The sequence below is a fragment of the Lemur catta genome, chromosome 15, assembly GCF_020740605.2.
Source record: "Lemur catta isolate mLemCat1 chromosome 15, mLemCat1.pri, whole genome shotgun sequence".
Taxonomy (NCBI): domain Eukaryota; kingdom Metazoa; phylum Chordata; class Mammalia; order Primates; family Lemuridae; genus Lemur; species Lemur catta.
In genome coordinates, this window is record NC_059142.1 from 38287908 (window position 1) to 38310163 (window position 22256).

Here is a 22256-nt window from a genome sequence, read left to right on the forward strand (position 1 = left end):
AGGGGATGGCTCTCCAGGAGGAAGAAAAGGGAAGGAGGGCTGGGCACGGGCCAGCGGGAAGCCTGGGGTCAACCTGACACCTGTTGCCACGGCCTGGTGGCGGTTTCCTGCCCTTGTCAGGACTTGTGCACAGAGAGAACAATGGGTTTGCCTTGACAGGAAGATGCTTCCTGTTTTGCTGCGTGGGTTCACTGTCGGGCATTGAGAGGGAGGGCTTTGTGTCTGTTTTTCATGTTGCCAAGCTCTCTGAGGAAGGGTGGGGGCAGGTGAGGATGGGGGTCAGAGGGAAGGTGAAAGGGAAAGCAGGGGAGCAGTTTATTCTCCCAGAATTGCTCAGCAAAACCTCACGCCATTCTAGTTTCAGCCAACCACAGGGGCGGAGGGGTGGCCATGCCGTCCTACCGTCCCCAACATCTCCAAGCCCAGAATCCTTCTTTCTGTCCCCCAGTAAGATCCAGTGTTGACTTCCACGGTGACCTCTCTTGGCAAGGTGGCGAGGGCAACCGGAAGCTTGGACTGAAATAATCTCTGTGGTGAAAGCAGGGGCAAGAAATGAGGCTGGTCTCAGCTGGCAGGCGGGGAATTAGAAATCCAGATACCCGCTCCCCAGCCCCGCCCGGCCCCCGCTGGGCCAGTCCTGCACGTTCACAGCTGAAATTGTACGTGCTGGTTATTAGGAGGCCCGGGTGTCTTGACACTTGCTGAGCCTGAGGCCGTCTGTGGCAGTGGGGAAGGGCGTGGGGTTCCAGTCTCAGCTCAGCCAGCCCCGTTTCCCTGAGGTCCCTTTCTCCTGTTTCCTCCCCTGGGGATGGAGCCAGATGCTGCTGGCTGTCCTCTCTGGTCTCACACTTGGCGTTTCCATTGAGCATCTCTTGGAGGGGCTGTGGGCTCAGAGAAGCTTAGGTTGTGCACATTTAGGAAATCCTGGTAGAGCTCTGGTCAGAACAAAAAGATAGGGGAGCCCTGAAACCATCCTGTTCCTTCCCACACAACTGTTTAAGGAGACAACGTCCGCTTCCTCCGCCTCCTCCGGTGCCCTCGTGGCATTCAAAGCCCTTCTCAGCCTGGCCCATCGGACGTCTCTGGCCTTGATCTCCCCAACCCCCTCCTGTGCCCACTCTGTGCTCCTACCCTTCTGGACCAACTTTGGGTTCCCCAAAAGCTCTGTGGATTTTTACTCTTCTGGGATTTTCTACATGTTCTTCTCTCAGGCTAAGACAGCTCCGGCTCCTTCTCCCTCTGTCAGACTCTAACTCATCATGGAAGACCCAGCTCAAATAGCCGTCACCTCCTGGAGCCCCTGAGCCCACAGAACACTGTTCACACTGCTGTGACAGCATCTCTCAGTCAAATTTGTGTCCTAGGCATGGCTGCATCTTTCTCCTATCAGGTTACACCTAAGTGGCACCTCGTTTATTTCTTAGATACTTAACATAGCACCTGGCATATTGTTGGTGCTCAACCAAAGGGTGTTAAGTTAAAGTGAGGCATATTTTCATTGATTTGCCCCCAGACAGGCTACACATAGAGCTCATGCAATAGTGGCCACTCCCTGGCACTGCTGGGGAAGAGCTGGGCAGAGACGAGGAGCTTACGGGCATCTCTCCAGCCACCTGTGTGGTCACCTGCCCATGTTCCTCAAAGGTCAGTGTTGGCACTGGCTTCTGAGTAAAGCTCATGGGGTCCTGGCTCTGCGGAAGTTTCTGGGCTGGATGGGGCAGCCACAGCCCAGCCTTCAGGGAACTCCCAGACTGGTAGACAGGTCACCCATTTCAAGGCTCTGACATATTGTTTGAGGAAGACCTGGAGTGAATACTCACTCAGCACCTACTGTATGCCACACCCTGAATCCCCTCATTCAATGTCACAGCAACCCTGCCAGGTAAACAATTGAGATGCCCATTCTACAGATGAGAAAATAGAGACTCAGACAAGTTAAGAACCTGTCCCAAAGGGCATTCAGAGCCAGTGGCAGCAAGCCAGGAAGGGGACTCTCCCATCCATCCTCTTTCCCTTATACCAGGGGTCCCCAACCTATGGTGAGTTGTATAATTATTTCATTATATATTACAATGTAATAATAATAGCAATAAAGTACACAATAAATGTAACGTGCTTAACTCATTCTGAAACCATCCCCCCACCACGGTCCGTGGAAAAATTGTTTTCCATGTAAACGGTCCCTGTGCCAAAAAGGTTGGGGACCGCTGCACTGGTTGATAACCAGGAACTCCATAACCACTGAAAGTCCCAAAATCAAATGGCTCTGCTGTCCCCACGCCAGCAAAAATGGAAGGCCCAGGCAGTGCTGGTGTCCATACAGGACTCACTTCTGAATCAGCGGCTACATGAGTAGTTATGATTCATGGAGAGTAGGCCACGTGCCTGTGTCCTGGCAGCAGGTGAGGCTTGGAGTTTGAGTTTCTGGCTTCCACCTGGGGAGGCAGAACAGCTGCAAAGGAATTTCCTCCAGAGAGAAAAGCTACTCACAAAATGACGAGCCACAACTTGTCCTTGTGGAAGTGACAAGTGTCTACCACATCGACTCACCCTCAATGTTGCAGTAAAGGAAGTTCATTTAGATGCCTGAACACATCCCCACCTCCGCCCCCCCCCCCCCCCCATTTTTTTGTGAGACAAGGCCTTTCTCTGTCACCTGGCTAGAGTGCCGTGGCGTCATCGTAGCTCACTGCAATCTCAAACTCCTAGGCTCAAGTGATCTTCCTGCCTCAGCCTCCCCAGCAGCTGGGACTACAGGTGCATGCCACAATGCCCAGCTAATTTTTCTATTTTTAGTAGAGACAGAGTCTCACTCTTGCTCAGACTGGTCTCGAACTCCTGGCCTCAAGCAATTCTCCTGCCTTGGCCTCCCAGAGTGCTAGGATTACAGATGTTAGTCAACTCGCCTGGCCCACATTCCCTATTTTAAAAGCTTGCTTCTTTCTTCAAATGTGGTTTGGAGCAAAGAGTTTTTATCACATAGTGTTTTGAGGTATAATTTACATGTAGTAAAATTTACCTACTCTAGTGTGCCATTCTAGGGGATTTTTACAGATGCATGCAGTTATGTGCCCACTACCACAAGCAAGATGCAACTATACCAGTTTCATCATTGCCCCTCTCATGCCCCTTTGTAGTCAATCCCTTCCTCTGCCCTTAGCCCCTCACCACCTCTGAACAGAGTCTAGGGGTGCACATACCGGCTGTGCCATCTGCCCTGGGGAGGATTTTCCCAGGAAAGAGGCCCATGCAGGCCTGAAAGTGGCTAAGGGCTCTTTGGGCAGGGAATTCTGGCTCCTGGGACCTGGAGCATGACACACAGAGGGTGAGGGGACACATCCTTCACTTGGCAGAGACAAGTACAGTGGGGCTTTCAGTGGTTGTGAAGTTGAGTTCCTGGTTATCAACCAGTGTGGGGAAAGAGGATGGATGGGGGAGTCCCCGTCCTGGCTTGCTACTGGCTCTGAATTTGGAAAGGTTCTTAACTTTTCCAAGTCTCTATTTTCTCATCTGTAGAATGGGCATCTTGATTGCTTACCTCACAGGGTTGTTGTGAGATTGAATGAGGGGATTCAGTGCGTGGCATACAGTAGGTGCTGAGTAAGTATTCGCTCCAGTTCTTCCTCAAACAATATGTCAGAGTCTTGAAATTGGTGACCTGTCTACCAGTCTGGGAGTTCCCTGAAGGCTGGGCTGTGGTCCCCCATCCAGCTCGGGATGTTCGCCAGAGCAAGGACCCCATGAGCTTTACTCAGAAGCTGAACTAGTTTCTGTTCATGGTTTTTGGAGCAAACACTTTTGAAGCGAAGAACAAAAATAGAGCAGAAGAGACTCAATGTGTAAATACCAACGCATGCATGCTGGACTCTCCCCCTTCTTGGCTTCTGTCCCTGGGGAGGAGAAAGAAAGATTATTGCAAATAGGTTGAAATGATCAAAAGTATAATTTCCTTTCAGACGTCAGGAAGAAGGATGAGGTCGCTCTGTGGCTCCAGCTCACTGCATGAGTTCCTGTTTGAGTGACAGGTGAGCAGCACCTGGAGCAAACACAAGCTGCCCTCAGATCCGGGTGGAGAAGCCCTACACCTTAGAAGCCCATCTCTGGCCTCCTTCAGACTGTACTCCTCTCTGCCAGGTGACGGATGAACTCATGGCAGGTCTGTGTCCCCCCCTACTCCCTTCTGTGTCATGCTCCAGGTTCCAGGAACACGAATTCCCTGCCCAAAGAGCCCTTAGCCACTTTCAGGCCTGCATGGGCCTCTTCCCTGGGAAAATCCTCCCCAGGACAGATGGTTTAACCAGCGTGTACACCCCTAGACTCAAGTAATGGCTGAGGGCTGGCTGTCTATGGGGACTACAGAAGGAGCTTAGGTGTGCAGGCTGGGGAGGGGACAAAGGGTGCTGAGGGGAGAAGCTCTCCAAGGAATCTGAGATGTCTTTTTTTTTGAGACAGAGTCTCACTCTGTTGCCCGGGCTAGAGTGAGTGCCGTGGCGTCAGCCTAGTTCACAGCAACCTCAAACTCCTGGGCTCAAGTAATCCTCCTGCCTCAGCCTCCTGAGTATCTGGGACTACAGGCATGCGCCACCACGCCTGGCTAATTTTTTCTCTCTATATATATTATTTAGCTGTCCAGCTAATTTCTCTATTTTTTTTTAGTAGAGACGGGGTCTTGTTCTTGCTCAGGCTGGTCTCGAACTCCTGAGCTCAAACGATCCGCCCGCCTCGGCCTCCCGGAGTGGGACTCTGAGATTTCTACACTTAAACATGGCCTTTTAGGTCGTTATGAAAATATAGTTTTCATTACGAAAACATTTTCAAAATGGGGTGGAACCTGTTTTATTTAACCGTCTATTAGCTGGATTTATAATGTGGCTATCCGGGCTTGTGGTATGCAGGCCTCCATTGTACTCTCGCCTGGGCCCTGCGCATGTCTGAAACAGGCCGAAGTGAACTTAACTGAGCTTCCACAGAGTCACCAAAGCTCTCTGCGGCCAGTCTCCCTGGTGGCATCCCTGTACCCCTTTTCCTGAGGAGGTGAGAGAGGAAGAGAAGGAGGGGACATCTACGGGAGGTCTGCTTGGTGGCTGAGTCTGACCTGGGCCCTTTTGCTCACATTATCTCATTGGGGGGGGGTCTCTCAACTACCCTGCCAGGTGGACACATGATTGCCAATTTATGGACGGGGAAACGGAAGCTCAGCAACATTTGGGAGCCTTAAGTGTCCGAGCTGGGATTCCAACCCGGATCCGTGTAGCTCCGAGTCCGGCGGTCTCCAGCGTTGCGGCGAGAGAGTTCTGCCCACGTAGCCTCTGCTCCCCAACAGGATTCCCGGGCTTGAGGGCCAGGAGTCGACGACTTAAACGCATCGGAATGAGGTATGTGCCACCGCTATGGGGAAAAAAACGAAACAAAGCAAAACCTGAAATTTCCAGAACCTTCTCTGGTTGGTGCTATTTTTGTTCCAAAGCAGAAAAGAGCAGGCGTGCGGGAGGGGGCTGGGGCGGGGGGAGCGCAGACGCACAGGTACGCGTGAGATGGCGGCGGGTGCGGGCGACGGGGGTGGGGGCCCGGCGCGAAGAACTTTCGAGTCGGCCCCGGTTTTAAAGCCAGGTGCGCCTACTTACTAATTGTTTGACTCTGACTAAACCGCTCAACTACACAGAAGCTCAGTTTCACTATCTTCAAAAATATCATCGATAAGAGGGTTTCTTCTAAGAGTCTCTGTGAGGAGGAAATGAAATCTCGTCAGCGAGGCGCTGGCCCCGCGCAGGCGGCGGACGAGAGTCATTCCCTTCCTCCCTGTCCCCCGCGCCGTGCGCCGAGTCGCCACGGCGCGGCCTGGCCTCTGGCAGATCTCTACAGCTGAGAAATCCAAAAATAAACTTGAATTATGGTGGGTTCGGGGCTGAGGTCCCTGGCAGGCACTTCTGTGTAAATAGCAGAAGTGAAAAGGGAAAAAAAAAAAAAAGGCCATTTCATTTCTAGTATTTGCAACGAAGAACCCCCATTGCGTGGGCGGCCCGTGGTGGGGTTGGGGAGGGGGCGCGGCGGTGGCACGGGAAGGTTTGGTATTTTTTTCTCTGCTGTTTTTGTTTTTGTTCTGTGATGATGTGGGGGGACTCTCCAGGGACATCATGTGTCACGGAGCAGGGAGAAGGGGGAGGTGAAGGCAGGCAGAGAGGGAGATTTGATCCTGTCTGTGACATCATAGGGCAGAGTTGGGGATGGGTAGAAAAGGTCCTGTGGTTGTCATGCCCTTCCTACCTCCTACCCAAAACACAGTTGGGCAAGTCCCTCAATTCATTTTTCAGTGAGTTTCCCAAGAAGGGCTATCTTCGGGCACTCGCGTTGTTCTTGAAATACTACAGGGCAGACTCCGTGTAAAGGGGGGGTGTGGTGTGTGTTTGTGGGTCACAGAAACTGACGAGAAGGCAAGTGGCTGGCCCACTTGGCATGGACCCACACTGATGGCAGTCCCAGGTCATTATTATTATATTATTTTTAGCAAAAAGCTTCCCTCCTCCCCAAACCTAATTTTTCACTATTCTAGGCTCAGCGAGATGAAGTGAGTTTCCCCAAGGTCCTAAGTAGGAGAACTGGGACTAGGACTGGCTGCCTCCCTTGCATGGGGCCTGCACTCGCCATCCTAATTATGGGGCAAGGTGGGCTCTGACCGGAGGCCTGGGGAATCCAGGTCACCATGACCTTTACTCTGTGGTCTTGAGTTCTACAGCTTTTTAAAAAAAATTTTTGAGACAGTCTTGCTCTGTCGCCTGGGCTGGAGTGCAGTGGCATCATTATAGCTCACTGCAACCTCGAACTCCTGGGCTCAGGGGATCCTTTTGCCTCAGCCTCCCAAGTAGCTGGGACTATAGTTGCGCACCACCGTGCCTAGCTGAGTTTTTAATTTTTTGTAGAGGCAGGGTGTTGCTATGTTACCCAGACTGGTCAGGAACTCCTGGGCTCAAGTGATCCTCCTGACTCAGCCTCCCAAAGTGCTGGGAAATACAGGTGTGAGCCACCACTCCTGGCCTCTTTTGTTTTGCTTTTTAATGGACACAATGACATTATAAGTCAATGTTGTTTTTAAAAAAGGAGCAAAGAACCCCAAAGGGGTTGAACTCATCAATAACAACACACTGTACCATGCTTGTATTTACCTTTGTCTAGAGTCTCTGGAGGTGACTTTATGGAGAATGTAACCAAGTTGCCTCCTGTTCCCACTACAAATAACCAGAGGAAGGGATTCAGACTGTAAAAAGAGGCTGTTGGATGGACCCAAGGAAAAGCTTCTCAACTGTAGGGGGACGATAAATGCAGGAGCCACTGGAGGGTAGAAGCAACATCTGTCCCATCCCCTGCACCTCCAGCACCTTTTGGTGTTTGCCAAATACCACCACCTCCTACCTCTCCCTTGTCCCTGTACTACCCTGCTAGAACCAGCTCAAACGCCACCCCTCAGACTTCCCAGCAGTGCCATGAAGAATCAGGGACTGTACTTCTCTGTTCTCAGGGTGACTCTGGTACCTCTGTACCTCTGTTTTGCATCTATGTTGCTCTCCCTTGACATAAAGCCAAGTCCTTTTTTTTTTTTTTTTTTTGGAGAGGAGATATGGGGCAACACTGAAGAAAGGAATTGGGTCAAAAGAGGTATTTTTAATTATGAAAGAAGTATCAGCTTGGTAAATGCTGCTGGAATGGTCTAAGAAAGAGGGAAACGTTGATAATGCAGAAGAAAGAAGGGATGTTGCTGGTTGATGTCTTTGAGTAAGCAAGAGGGGATGGGATCTAGGGCACAAGTCCAGGGTCGGCCTTAAGGATAAATAGTTCATAGCAAGAGGAGGGAATGAAAGGCAGAGAGGGTATACAGGTAGGTGAGTAGAAGTGATGGTGGAGCTCGGGATGTTCTTTTTTGATTGATTTTCTTTCCTCAGTGAAAGGGGAAGGTGAGAATGTCGATGTGGGAGGAGGTGTTGAAAGTCTAAGGATAGAAGAGAAAATATGAAATAGCTCACTTTAAAAAAAGCATATTGGCTGGTGCTCTGGCTGATGCCTATGATCACAGCATTTTAGGAGGCGGACGTGGGAGGATCACTTGAGATCAGGAGTTCAAGGCTAGCCGGGGCAACATTGTGAGACCTAGGGAAAAAAAAAGGTGTGCTGAACTTTGGAAAAATGAGTTACCTGTTAATGGTTTAAAAAAAATTTTTTTTCTCAAACCTTGTTAAATTGAAACTTGTCAATCCCCAATGCCAGCAGGTACTCTTGTGTTCTGTTGAAAGAAATGGGAACTGATTTTTCTGGAGAGTAATTTGGTAAACATTTAGGACAAGTCTTAGAAGTTTGTATACCTTTTGACCTAATTTTTTTCTCTTCTTCTAAGGGGTTAATGAATGGCTTTTCATAAAGATATTGTTATTATTATATTCGTAGCAAGGTTTTTTTTTAAAGTATAGCAAAAATAGGGCCAATATTAATGTTGATTTGGATAAATTGTGGTTTAATATACGACAGAATACCATATAAGCCATTACGATTGATGTTATATTTGTTAGTCAAATAAGCAAAGTGACAAAAACCAGTTACAAAATAGAAGCATAGTGTGATCTCCATTTGAAGATGGGAAAATGCCGGGGAAAATCATACACACCTGGATGTTTTAACCCTTTACTTCTGGGTGGGAGGATTTTAATTTTCTTCTTTTTGTTTCTCTGAATCGCCTCAATTTTCTACAATGAACATGTGTTCCATTTAGAAATGGAAGAACATTTTTTAAATGTCTTGAGTTGATTCTCTAAGTAAACTCCTTGGTCTTTAAATTCTGAAAACTGTAGAAAGCAGATCAAAATGTAGGATGTCAGAGTGGGAAGAGCTGTTGGAAGTCCCTTGGATCAGAACTGTGGAAACTGCTGCTCAGTCCACACCCAATGGTGATAAATCAGAATCACCAGGGATGGCTCCAGGGGTCAAGGTCATTGAAAGGTCCACAGGTGATTCCGATGTGCAGCCACATCTGAGAACCACTGCTTCGGAGCTGCACTAGCAGAGTGGCCACTAGCCACCTGTGGCTATTTAAATTAAGTAGAATTACCAGTCTGAGCAAGAGCAAGACCCCGTCTCTACTAAAAAAATAGAAATTAGCTGGACAACTAAAAAAAAAAAAATATATATATATATAATATATATATATATATATATATAAAATTAGCCAGGCATGGTGGCACATGCCTGTAGTCCCAGCTACATGGGAGGCTGAGGCAGGAGGATCGCTTGAGTCCAGGAGTTTGAGGTTGCTGTGAGCTAGGCTGATGCCATGGCACTCTATCCCAGGCAACAGAGTGAGACCCTGTCTCAAAAAAAAAAAAAAAAATAATAATAATAAATTAAGTAAAATTAAATAAAATGAAAATTTAAATGAGTGCCACCTTTTAAGCACTCATTAGTCACATGTGGTCAGTGGCTGCTGTATTGGACACTGCAGGTGGAGGTCTAGCCCTCAATTTTCAGGAGAGGAGACCAGAAAGTCTCTTGGCAGGTGGGTACCCTCCTTCTAGCAGGCCTGAGGCTCAGGGAAGGAGAAGCCTCCTATTTTTACCTGCTCTAGGGCTGCAGAACAGACCTCACTGGGCCATCAATAGAATAATTGTGTGACTAGAAAGTTCCTTCTGCTTTCTTGCATCTTCCCCATCCTCCTCATGGAGCACGGAGAAGCTTTAAGCGGCCTGTTATTTTCAGGGACTCAGGAGACCCAGGCCCTTCCTAACTGTTCAGCCCGGTCAGGCCGCCAGGTGAGCTGTTTACAGGGAATCTGGGCGCGCAGAGGAGAGCAGAACAGGCTGAGTGTTTTCCACGGCTACTGAGAAAGATGAGTGAGTGGAGGCAGAATAACAAAAAGCCACTTCAAAAACACACCAGAAAATGTCACAAAGCACAGACAATCAGAGTTTTGAAACACCCCCCCCAAAACCCTGACGAGAGAGCAAAAACAAGTCACGAGGGAGCCTGTAGACCTCATGGTTTCGAGACCTTGGTCGCGGTTGCTGACTTGAGAGCGAGCCTGTCCCAGCAGTTCTGGGAGGAGCGGGGAGCTGAGCCCGCGGGGGCTTAGAAACCTCACCTGAGTTCGGAGAATTGTGGTGGGACAGTCCCCGAGTGCTGTGTGTCTCTGGGAAGACGGAGGGGTGTGGGAATGGCAGGGCCAGGCTGGCTGGGTGACAGTGTGGGGCTGTTCCAGCCCAGAGACAGGAAGCAGAGTCCCACCTGGCCCCAGGCTTCTGACACCTACCGCCTGGGAGGGGGAGGCCGCCCTGGACATAGTCCATCTGGGAATTCCAAGGTGCAAAGTCACCCTCACCCGGCTCCTTCAGGACCTGAACCGAGGACCCAACTACGAGGAAGCCAAGCCAGAACAGGAAGGCTGGTGCCCCTCTCACCTTACTCAATTTTCCAAATTGCCGTCGGGTGACGAGGCACAGTGAAGAGAGCCCTGGAGGTGGAGGACTTGGGCTCATGTGCCAAGCTCTGTCACTCACTTGCCGTATGACCTTTGGACCTTAGTTTCTTGACCTGCAAATTGTAGGGTTGGTCTAGATGGATGGCCCTGAGCCCTAGCTGCACATTGGACTCACCTGGCGAGCTACAAAAATTAACACAACACTAGTTGTCCTGGGATAGAGCCTGGGCATCAGAATTTTAAAAAGTCCTTTAGATGATTCCAGTGTGCAGCCGCGCTTGAGAACCACTAGTCTATCGAGAGCTTCTCAAAGTGCGAGTGCACAGGAATCACCTGCACATCTTGTTAAAATTCGAATTCTAATTCAGTAGGTCTGGTGTAGGGTCTGGAGTCTGCAGGTCTGACAGGCTCCCAGATGATGGGCCACACCTGGAGCAGTAGCACGTCCGTGTTGACGTCCCCTTCGCTCCAACTAGGAAGTTGGATCCAAGCTCCACCAACTCAGTCTGTTTTTGTTTTGGTAGCTGGCTGTCATCGTGTATTTCTGCCAATAACATGGTTGTTTCTAAGGTCTCTCTTTTTCCTCCCTTTCTCACAAGAATTGTTTAAATTCTCACTCATCATTTGAACTCTGAGTAGAGGCTGTGGATATGAATCAAACAGGGACCTTCCCTTTGAGGACGGAAAATGTAAGATAAAGCTGGGCTGTGACATGAGTTCAAGGTGGGGCAGAGGCTATTTTTCACTGAGAGGCTCGGAAGGACTCTATGGAACCGATAATGACAGTTAACCACTGTTTAAGTGTTTACATCTGATATCTCATTTTATCCTTATAACAACCCTATGGGTAAGTATCAATAATGTCCCCCAGTTCACACATGAGGAAGCTGAAGCTTAAGGAGAATCAGATTTTTCCAAGGGAGCACAGCAAACAAGGTACAGTGCTGGGTGGGACTTGAACTCAGGTCCCTGTGCCGACTAGAAGTCCGCTTAGGGCATGGTTGGTATTTGTGCTGCATGGCTAACCAGACCCAATTGGACCTGGAGCACCAATTTGTTGTTGGGGATGGGATGGGTTTGCATGAGTTTAGTCCACTTAAGCACCCCCTCTACTTACCTTCCATACCTCCCCAACCAGGAAGGGACAGGTGCTAACAGTTTCCATACCCCGAGCCCCCAGGCCCAGGCCTCAGGGCCCTTGCGCAGAACTTGGGGTCTGGGTTCCAACTTTTTCCCACTTGGCTGCCTGTCCCAGCATAAATCTCTGCTGCCTGCATCTTTCTCTACTTGTACCATTTTCTTTTCTCCAGGGGAGCAGGCGAGATGTCCAGCTTTTTGTAGGGTTGTGCCTTACAAGGAGGATAACCCCAGATAGTGCTGCGCGGAAGGTTGCCTGAGGCTCCCAGGATTGCTGCAAATTCTGAAATTCTCAGACTCCACTGGGTTCTGAGTTAAAATGGTAGGCAGCAGCCCAATCCAGTGGTTTTTCCAAGGTGACTCAACCCAGCTTGTCTCACCTCCTGATATTATGGTTACAGGGTTGGGTTTGGGATGAAAGGTGAGAAAGAAGGAATGAAGACCTTCTTGTCCCCCCTCTAGAACTTGAATTCTTGGACATAGGGAGTTTGTCCTTTCATTTTTGTATTCTGGTGCAGCACGATACAGTGTCAGGCAGATAGATGCATCATAATGTTGTCAGATGCGTGAATGACAGTGACTTGGGTGTGTTTTCTTATTGCATTGACCAAGAGATTCACCTGGCACAGGCTTGCAAAGGCCCCGGAGCCCTGTGGGCGCAGTTACTGGGAAATCTGTCTCTTTCACCACATCTTCTTGGGTTCTGTAGCAGCTCAGGAAGGTGAGGTTTTCTTACAGAGCCCCAACCCCTTGATGTGCTGGGTGAGTTGTAGAATGCCAACTTTGAGAGCAATCAGGAAAGGCCCCATAAAGGTTAGATAGCCCCGGAACTGTAGAATGGGGGACCCATGGAAGGAGGAGACCCCTCTCTTCCTTACTTTCCAGAGAAAGGATCAACTTATTGTAGCAGAGATTTCTTAAAATTGTGTTTGAATATCTAAATATTTGTATTTGAATATCTTGGAGGCAGGGATGAAAAAGGGGAAGGGTTCAATCCATATGGGAGAATTTTGCTCTTCAGATAGTTTTTCTCCCATCATTAAAAAAAAAAAAAAAATGCAAAATACTGCCAGGAGCGGTGGCTCATGCCTGTAGTCCTAGCACTTTGGGAGGCCAAGATTGGAGGATCTCATGAGACCGGGAGTTTGAGACCAGCCTAAGCAACATAGTGAAATCCCCTCTCTACAAAAAAATAAAAAAAATTAGCTGGGTGTGTTGATGCACACCTGTAGTCCTAGCTACTTGGGAGGCTGAGGCAGGAGGATCGCTTGAGCCTGGGAGTTTGAGGTTGCTGTGAGCTATGATGATACCACTGCACTCTAGCCTGGGCAACAGAATAATATCCTGTCTCAAAAACAAACAAACAAAAAACCCAAAGAAACAAAACCAAATATGTGCCAAGGTGCTAAATGTGTTCAATACAATACAATAAGTCACTTCAATACAAAGTGACTTTGTGTTAGTCAATTGGACCCAGTCAGGGAAACATTCCCATTTATTCAACTTGTGTACTTACGTAAGAAAACATTGGTGAGCTAATTCCTTAAGACTCCCTCTTGACTCTTGGGTCCTATAAGAAATGAGCCAATGAGAGGTTAGCCCCCGCTTCAGAGGGGCCTGTTCCAGTGGGAGAGGGTTCAGGGAGAAGGACCAAGCTAGGGGAGGCCCACATGGTTCTGGCTCTGGATTCAGAGGGGTGCTGCTGTTGGTGTCACAGCTAGAGTATTGCTGTTGAGCGAGCCCTCCTTCTCCGGCTCTCTCAGGGGCCTGTGTGGCTAACCTGTTTATACCATCTCCTCTGAGAACATGATCCAGCCCAGGAGGGCTGCTATGGCCTAGCGGGGTCTTCTCCCCTAGGGCCAGGGATGGTTTAGAGTGTAAGCTGGCAATTGGTGCTATTTCCAGCCTCTTCTTCAATATGTAGGCTGCTTTTGTTTGTTTGTTTATTTTTAGAGACAGAGTCCCTTTCTGTCACCCAGGCTGGAGTGCAATGACCCAATCATAGCTCACTGCAGCCTTAAACTCCTGGCCCCAAGCAATCCTCCCGCCGCAGCCTCCCGAGTTGCCGGGACTACAGGTGCATGCCACCAATGCGTGGCTAATTTTTAAATTTTTTTGTAGAGATAGAGTCTCACTATGTTGCCCAGGCTGGTCTTGAACTCATGGCCTCAAGCCTGGCATCCCACCTCGGCCTCCCCAGGTGCTAGGATTCCAGGTGGGAACTACTGAATCCGGCCGCATTTCTTTATTTTAATTGTTAGGGTTAGAGTTTTTTGGAAAATGGAAATTGGGTGCAAATGATTGAAGTTGGCCCACAGATGTCATTCTGCAGTACATATTCAGTGACTCCATTTCCAGGTGTGGACGTAGAGGCCACTAATGGGCTGTGATCTGCCTAAAGTCTCATAGACAATTAGTGGCAGAACTGGGACCAGGGCTTTTCCCTCCAAGCCCTGGACAGAACCTTCGACTGATGGCAATTCAGTTGATTCATGTCTTCATGGGTCATTATTATCATGCACCAGTCTGCCTTCCCTGGGAGACAGCCCTCGAGGGGCAGGGACCTCCTCTTAATCCTCTCTCTATCCCTGCATCCCTCAGCCCAGCGGCTGGCACATAGTGGGGGCTCTTCAGGGGTGTGGGGTATTGAACTTGGTGGTTAAACTTGTGAGACTCTTCGCCGTAAAAGCACTATGTGAGGCAGGCCAGCCCCACCCCATCCTTGCCACTCAACTGTGTACGAAAGACTCAGCTCAAATTTCGCCTTATGTGAGAAGCTTTTCCAGGCCAACTCAGCCTCTGAATTTGGAAGCATTACCCATCTGCTCCCCTCGTTTAGCTGCCTTTATATACTTATCAAGGTTGGGAGAGGGCGGCACGGCCCGCTGGTTCTGAGTGTGGGCTGTGGATATACAAACCTGAGTTTAAGTCCCAGCTCCACCCTTTTCTAGCCTTGCGATCTCAGGCAACACCTCTGAGCCTCAATTTACTCATCTGTAAAATGGGTGTAGTGATAATTCGTCCTTCACAGGGACATCGTGAGGGTTAATGGGGACCAGGCACACAAAATGTTTACTGTGGTGCCAGGCACTCAGCTCCTTCTAGCTATTATCATTATGTGTTTTCATGGCTAAATGTTTTCTTTCCCACCTTCTCTGAGTTCACCTCACCTGTAAACTGAAGGAAATAATATGTAACCTTGGCGAATTGTTATGACAACCACAAGAGAGAATACCTATAAAATGCTTTGTAAACTCTTAAGGCTTGGGTGTGAAGTGTGACTGCCGCTAAGGTCAAACAGCTGGTAAGAGGTGGTGCCCTCATGGAACAACCACACTTTCCCCCAGTGTACGTACGTACGTACGTACACACACACACACACACACACACACACACACACACACACACACACACACACACACACACACACACACACACACACACACACCTAGTTCAATGGTATCTTTTTGCATCCTCCTGGCGAGCGGTGGTGGAATAGAAAGAGAGAAATGAGACCTCGGCCTCGTCCTTAAGAAGCTTAGCAGGGAGGAGGCTGAGCAAAACTACTCTAAACAAGGCCAAATAACACTGAAGTGGTAGAAACCCAAGGCTGAAAAGAGGGCAAGTTTGAGAATGAGAGGAAATTTCACAGCAGGGCTGGCATCTGAGCTGGTCTTTGAAAGATGGGTAGAGTCTTAGTTCCCTAGAGCTGCCACGACAAAATACCACAGACTGAGTGGCTTACGCAACAGAAATTTATTTTCTCACAGTTCCGGAGGCTGGAAGTCCAAGATCAAGGTGCTGGCAGTGTCTGTGTCTTCTGAGGCCTCCTTCTTGGTGTGCAGACGGCCACCTTCTCACTGTCCCTCATACAGTCTGTGTTGTCTGGGTCCCAGTCTTCTCTTCTTATAAGGACACCATCGTATTGGATTAGGGCCCACCTAAGTGACTTCATTAAGGTCAAAATAGGCCCTACCAGTGGGCCTTCACCCCTAATGTGACAGGTCCTTTCCACCTTAAAGGCCCTATCTCCAAATACAGTCAAATTATGAGATTCCGGGGGTTAGGACTTCAGCATATGAATTTGTGGGTGTTTAGGGTACACAATTTAGCTGATAACAGGTAGGATGTTTTCTTTTTACATTTGCTCAATTATAAAAGGACTCACTGTAAAATGTGGTGAAATGTCAAAAAGCATAAAAAGGAAAATAAAAACCACTTAGAGATGACCATATCTGTCCAACTTTTAAAAAAATACACACCTTAAAAATGGGTTTATGCTTTATAGCACCTGTTTTGCAATCTGCTATTTTCATGTAGCAAATATATCACGAACTATTAAACATTCTTCCACAACACCACTTTCAATGGCTGTACCGTGGTCCATTGTAAGGGTGTGTTGAATTACCTAACCAATGGCTGGTGGGGTTTTGCTTAGCCAAGACTGGGGTGGAGAAATGTGACCTTATGGATGATAACGATATGAACTCTAAGGACACAGTGGTTGTTTACACTTCAGCAAACTGGAACGAATCAAACCAGTTCTCAGAACCGGGTAGATTACACTTGTACGTGTGTGTAATTTGGGGGTGGGGTAGACTTGACGTGAGAGTCCTGCTGCTTCTGAGAAGTACTGAGGGGTCCCCCGAATGAGCCAACTCCCTCATTTATGTCCGACTAAGTAGAATCTCATAGGGCAACTGAAATTCAAAATTTGACTCTACGGGGTGAGACTGAACTTGATGAACAAACAGTTCATAGTTTTCATTAAGATGCTGCCTCTTTATTATTTACTTGTAGTGATGAGTGACTATTGCTTTTCCCTCTCCCTGACTCTCCTCTTTCCTTCCCCACTCTTTACCCCAGATGAGGAGAACTTGTTGGTAAAACCAAACAAAGAGACAGGGACTTAGTGGTAATGATTCATCTTGTTTCACACTGAAGACGTTGCAGGATCCAAAGGGGAAGTTCAAATTGGACCAGGAGGGCTTTCAGGGGACAGAAGAGGCAGACAGGGTAGGGAGAGAGCCCCAATCCAGAATGCCCACCATGGGTTTTGAATGATCCAACAGGTGATTGAATAGGAAAAAGAAAATGCTTAGCTCTGTTGATTTCACTAACTGAGCCTTTCAAATTGCGGTCATGAAGCCAGTGGAGTCCTAGGTTTGATTTGCTCCATTGTGCAAGTGGAAGAAGAGGAACGTGCCAACGACTATCTTGTGATCTGATAGAGGAAGCCCACAAAGCAGTTTAGGAGTGCAGAGATGTCAGCTACCATTCTATTTCCAAGACAACCCATTCTCCAGTGAGAAGACCAGTCAGAATGACAGGCATCCTAGGGGGGTCTTATTTTAGGATGTGGTAACTATTTCTAAAGTCTCGGGAGTCTTACCAGACCCTTCTGTTGAACAAGTGAATCGAGGGCCAGGTTTGTTCTAACCAGGACTGCCTGGGAACCAGGATGAATATTCACACTAGTCCACACATTGCCCGGAAGAGCAAGATTTACATTTTTTGGAAAGTTTTCAACCTAACACTTTATCCAATCTGATTCTTGGAACCGGGTTTTGGATGTAGATGGCACCTCCTCCCTTCCCAGCTGCAGAGGGGAGAGGCCATCCTCCCCACTTCTTCCGAGACATGAGACACGTGTTAATGACGATGGCTTGCATTTGGGAGGCGATTTCATCAGCCGGCATTATAAGGAAAATAACAGGCCTCCCAAGCTTACTTCATTGGCAGGAACAGAAAAGGAATGAAGAGGATATTACTTACTAACTGTGAAATGCAGACCGTATAGCCTTCTTTGTTTGACAGCCCCATCCTTTGAATTCCCCGTGATTGCAGAATTAGAAGGCTTTCTTCCAGTGAGGGATTATACTGACACTCGGGCCTTGTGCTGTGGGAATGAAAAGGGTGATGTGAGTGATTGCTACTTTCAGGAGCCATCAGCCCCTCCGCTTTAGCAAGGATGCAGGAAAAGTTAATCCAGGAAGGATGCCATTCACTTCAAACCTTTAACAAACCCACATCATGAAAACCCAATTAAGATCATTCGCTATAAAAAAGGATTTGTCACTTTGCAACAATTCACCACATGATTACTTGGACAGTTCTCATGCATTTTGTAGCCTTTTTTTTTTTTTTTTTCCAAATTAATGAGTCTTTATTGAGACTGCTCCGTGTGCCTGGTTCTGTAGGCAAACCACACGGGCCAAGTCTCTGAGGCTGCTGCACGCCCCCTCACTCTGTGTGAGTGAGTGTTTTAGAGCCTTTCAGCACCCGCCTCCGGTGCCGAGTGAGATAGTCACGCCACCCAGGAAAGTGGGAAATGCTGCCTAAGAACAGCGCCCACGTCCCAGCAGACAGTCATCCTGGAGGCTGGCAGCCCCCTCTCCAAATGCTTGCAAGAAACAGGTGCGAGGGCTAACAGGCTTCTTTCAGAAACCAGGTAGCCAGAGAAGCAAGTGACACCCCAGAGGAAGACGCTGGGGATAATCACAGGCCAAAAGCCCAGTGCTGACCAAGTACTCAGGGCGAGGGTGAGTGTCAGGACATTTCTGTGTCATCCAATTATGAAAGCTGATTCTATTGAATTCAGTTTAATTAAGTTAGCAGGGCCAATTCCACTGAAAGGCGGAAGATGCTGTCAGTTGATGCCGAGTGAGATTTGAGGACCAGGAAGCAAAAGTCCTACTCTGAATCTGTCACCTATGACTGCAGTGACCCCATTTCCCTCTTCCAGTTACCTTTTGCAACTCTCTCTTATCTTATCCCTGCTGAAGAACACAGGTGCTCTTGGAAGGAAGTGGTGCATTGCTGGCACCTAAAATGCTAGAGCTGGGGCTTGGTGTGGGGAGGGAAAAGATGTAAAGGGAGAGAATGAGTTTGTAAGCGACATAAAAGACAGTCTGGCTCCTTCTCCACTGGAGGTAACCCCCTGAGAGCAGAGGGCTTTGCGTTTTGTCCGCTGATGTGTCTGGCACAGCACAGGAGCTCAGTAACCATAATGTTTGTTGAACGAATGATTCTCAAGTGTTGAGTTGATCTAGTCCTTCCAATGCAGTGCTTGCTTCGCTGCAAAGCCCTGTGGGGAACGTAAGGGGTGGAAGATGGGGTACCAGTCCTTAGGTCTAGCCATATGCTAGCCCTGTGACCACTTGGTATCCGTTCATTCATTCGTGGAACATTCATCCAGCCCCTATTCTTCAATGAACTGTAATATTAGTCATTGGGGGCACAAAGATGAAAGTCAATGAATATTTCTTCAATACCCACCGTGGGCCAGGCTCTGGGGATAGATATCACAGTGACTCAGGTTGGGACCACACCCTTGGGTAGAAGACACAGACTGTTCAAACCACAGACAGGGGAGATCTCTCTCTGTCTAGACGAGGAGCTGCTGGGAAAGTTTTCGCAGAGGAGGGCACGTTTGGGTTGCATCTTGGTGGCAGGGTAGCCATTCCTCAGGCTGGGGAGGGTGGAGGGCATCCAGGCAGAGCGTCAGTGTGTGTCATGGCCTGGTGTCTCTCAAAGGCGGCCTTGGGCCACCTCTCAGCCACGCCTCCTCACTCATCGTTCCCCTACTTCCCAGGCCCTCTGAACGCATCCTATAGCGATAGTCACTCTCAATGTTACTCACCCCAAGGCCTGGCACCATAGTACGTGTGCAGCACAAACATTTATCATCAATACCAGGAAGCCCACGAGCTTGGTGACATCCTTGGTGTTGGTGCGGCAGAAGGGACTTGCTGACTCCCACCTGCTCCCACACTAGTCCCCTGCTGTGGCTCCCCCAGGAGCCTGGTGTGGGAGGGGGAGCATGACAAAGCTGCACAGGGACTGGGACATTCCTGGGCTCTCTGTCGCACTGAAGGACCACGGTCCGCACTGTAGACCAGCAGATGGTAGCCCACCTGGTTTAGCAGAACATAGAGGCAACACTTCAACAGGGCTGCCTGCTCACCCTGCCTCAGAGGCAGCCACACCCAGGCTGGCGGCCCTTGGACAGGACAATATGGCGGCCCATTGGCCTAGATGCCCTAGGACGTCTCTTCCAACCAACTGTACAATTCCTTCTGCTCCAGTGATTCTTTCTGGCCTTGAGCTGGGAACATCAGAACCTAGTCACGTGGTGGCTGCCAGAAGACACTGTTAAAATGCAACCAGAAGAGTGTTGTTTTGGTCCTTTTGTACATCAGCCACCAATCTTTGGAGGATTTTCCCCTTCCCAGGGTTAAGAGAGAGAAGAGGAAGTGAAAACAGGAGGGGAGAGTTTTCTTTTAGCACCTCTCGACTTGTAGACAACAACCAAAAACCCCCTAGGGTTTGAATAGCGCTGTGTACTTTTTGGTAGCTTGTTCCCAACCACCGGCTGTTGCCTCATTTGGTTCTCAGAGCTCCCCCAGGTGGGAGGCAGAGTTCTGAGCTGCCCCAATTTCACTCTCACTTGCAGACAGGGGGCATTCCTGGGGCTGCAGGCAAGGGCTGGGGACTGGCTATTCTGGGAGGAGGAGGAATTTTCTAGAGTCATTCTGGAGAGACACTGGTGTTCTCAGAGTTTCTTCAGGAAGGCTGGGCGGAGGCTCATCCATCCCTAGTGGAGGTCTGTGTGACCAGGGATGGAGCTAACTATCCTCTGGGTGGAGCCCTTCAGCCATGGAAGGCGGGGAGCTGGACTCCCCAGCGCTGAGTCATTGTCTGCTGATCTCTTGGGACTGTCCTGGCTGCTGGAGATCCCCACACCCCAAAGCCCAAGGCTTTTGAGAGCTCCCAATTGTGGTCCCTTCTGCCAAGGCAGGGGTGTCTTCCCCAGAGTCCAGGAGGCATGGCTCCAACTTTTCTTGTGGCTTTGATGACTCTATTGACAACTCAGGATATGCAACAGTCGGGAGGGAAGGTGGGGAGAATCCGGAGGCCAATGAGAGGGAGCCCTTGGGCTGTCCTCGGTGCAGACAGGGGCACAAACGCAATACAGGGGCTGAGTGGAGGGGCCGGGGGAGGGAAGGGAGTGCCAGACAGACCAAGGCAGCCTCACGGTCCCAAGGCAGAGGCTCCCAGGCCAGTGCTCCCTGCTCCAACGCCCGCAGAATCTGCACTGGAAAGCAGCAGGGCACAACCAGGCAAGTGTGAAGGTTCAGGGTGCTAGGAGCCAGTGTGTATGACATTGGGATGGTCCCAGGAATTCGGATCACTCTTTCTATCACCCTTTGGGAGAGACTCTAGCATGGCTTAGTTGGTCTGAGAACGTGGAAGGCAGACAGGGAACTTGCTGGGGAGGGGGTGGTGGCCCTCTCCTGCCTCCTGTGGGCTTTGTGGGGGGCTTGGAACTTGGGGCTGGAGGAGCAGCTGGGGACCAGGGTTGCCAGGAGGGAAGGTGTGTTCCGCACTTTGTTTGACCGAGATTGGATGGAGGGTCATTTGGCATCCCGGCAGGGAGGGCCCCCTCCCCTCAAATGTGCAGAGACCCAGACACCTGCTCTCCTGCCTCCCAGACAGGAGGAGCCAGTCGGGCCTGAGATTTAGTCTGGGCCGGGAATCAGAACCCAGTGAGGCCTCCTCGCCAGTCCTCCCGCCTTTCTGGCTTCTGTCCTCTCCTTCCTGTCTCTGCTCTGGACTTTCCACTCGGAGCCTCCCCTCCCTCCTGCAATGCCCTCTCTCCACTTCCACTCCCCTTGCACTTCCACGAAGCTGTCCCTGGTCTACTCTCTTAGGAGCCAGGTCCCCTGGCTCACAGGATCACACATATGACACCTCCGGGAGGTTTTTAGTGCATTTCTTTCTTCTGTCTCCAAGATTCCAACTCCTTGGGGCTGGATGCAGGTCTCCCTCCTCTGTGAGTTTGCCCCATAGCTGGCTCCCTAATAAGCCATTAGTAAGTACTGAATCAACACGAGGAAAAGATCCACCAACAGATCATTGAGAATGGCCTCTGTCTACCGTCTTCTTTTCTGGAGAAGAGGCTGTGTGTCTTCCAGGAAGAGGGTGGAGAGAGCAGAGAAGGAGCAGCCATAGCAGATTGCCCCCGGGGGCCTGGGAGAGTGGAAATCTCATCAGGGTCAGGGTTGTGGGCTCAGGAGGCACCTAGCCAGGGCACCTGAGGATGACAGACCAGTTTGCTGGTCTGGGCAGGAGGAAGGGGGCAGAATCTTTGTAAAGGGTGCCCTGGCATTACAGAAATCTACCCAGCCTATAGGCTTGGGAGGGGTTGGTTTTCAGGGTGAGGCCAGAAGTGTTCTACACAGGTATATTCCAGCTCCTTCTGTCTTTCTGTGAAGTAGGGTACATGACAACAAGCGAAGGGATGGGGCAACTTCCGAGGGTGGCCACCTCTGACCCCAGGACTACATTTCCAAATGGATAGAGCTCATGTGCAGAGTTGACTCAACAACTATTCAAATTTCCTACAAGTTAATACCTACTTCCTTCTCCTCCATCTAGACCCAGCCTTTTCCAGGGAGAGGCCCTGGGTGTTGGGATAGGACCTGGGTGGGGATCTTAATGTGTTGTGATTTCGCTGACATCCCTAGAGTTTGGAAACTGGATGAACAGGAAGCACCTTGTTGTTTTCAACACTTACACAATCGCAAGCCTTTTCTGAAGTACCATGGGGCCGGGGGCAGTGGAGCCTGTGGTTTGAGGGGCTGTGAGGTGGCCCTAGACCTGC

The 22256-nt window shown here is 49.5% G+C and overlaps 1 long non-coding RNA gene across 1 annotated transcript in view; it reads left to right on the forward strand.

The window, feature by feature from the left end:
• Positions 1 to 22256, forward strand: part of LOC123620881 — a 119530-nt gene that overhangs the window by 18025 nt on the left and 79249 nt on the right. Inside the window, exons 3-4 of the long non-coding RNA XR_006728981.1 lie at positions 3957 to 4156; positions 5154 to 5375. This is a non-coding gene — a long non-coding RNA (uncharacterized LOC123620881). The remainder of the gene's footprint in view (positions 1 to 3956; positions 4157 to 5153; positions 5376 to 22256) is intronic.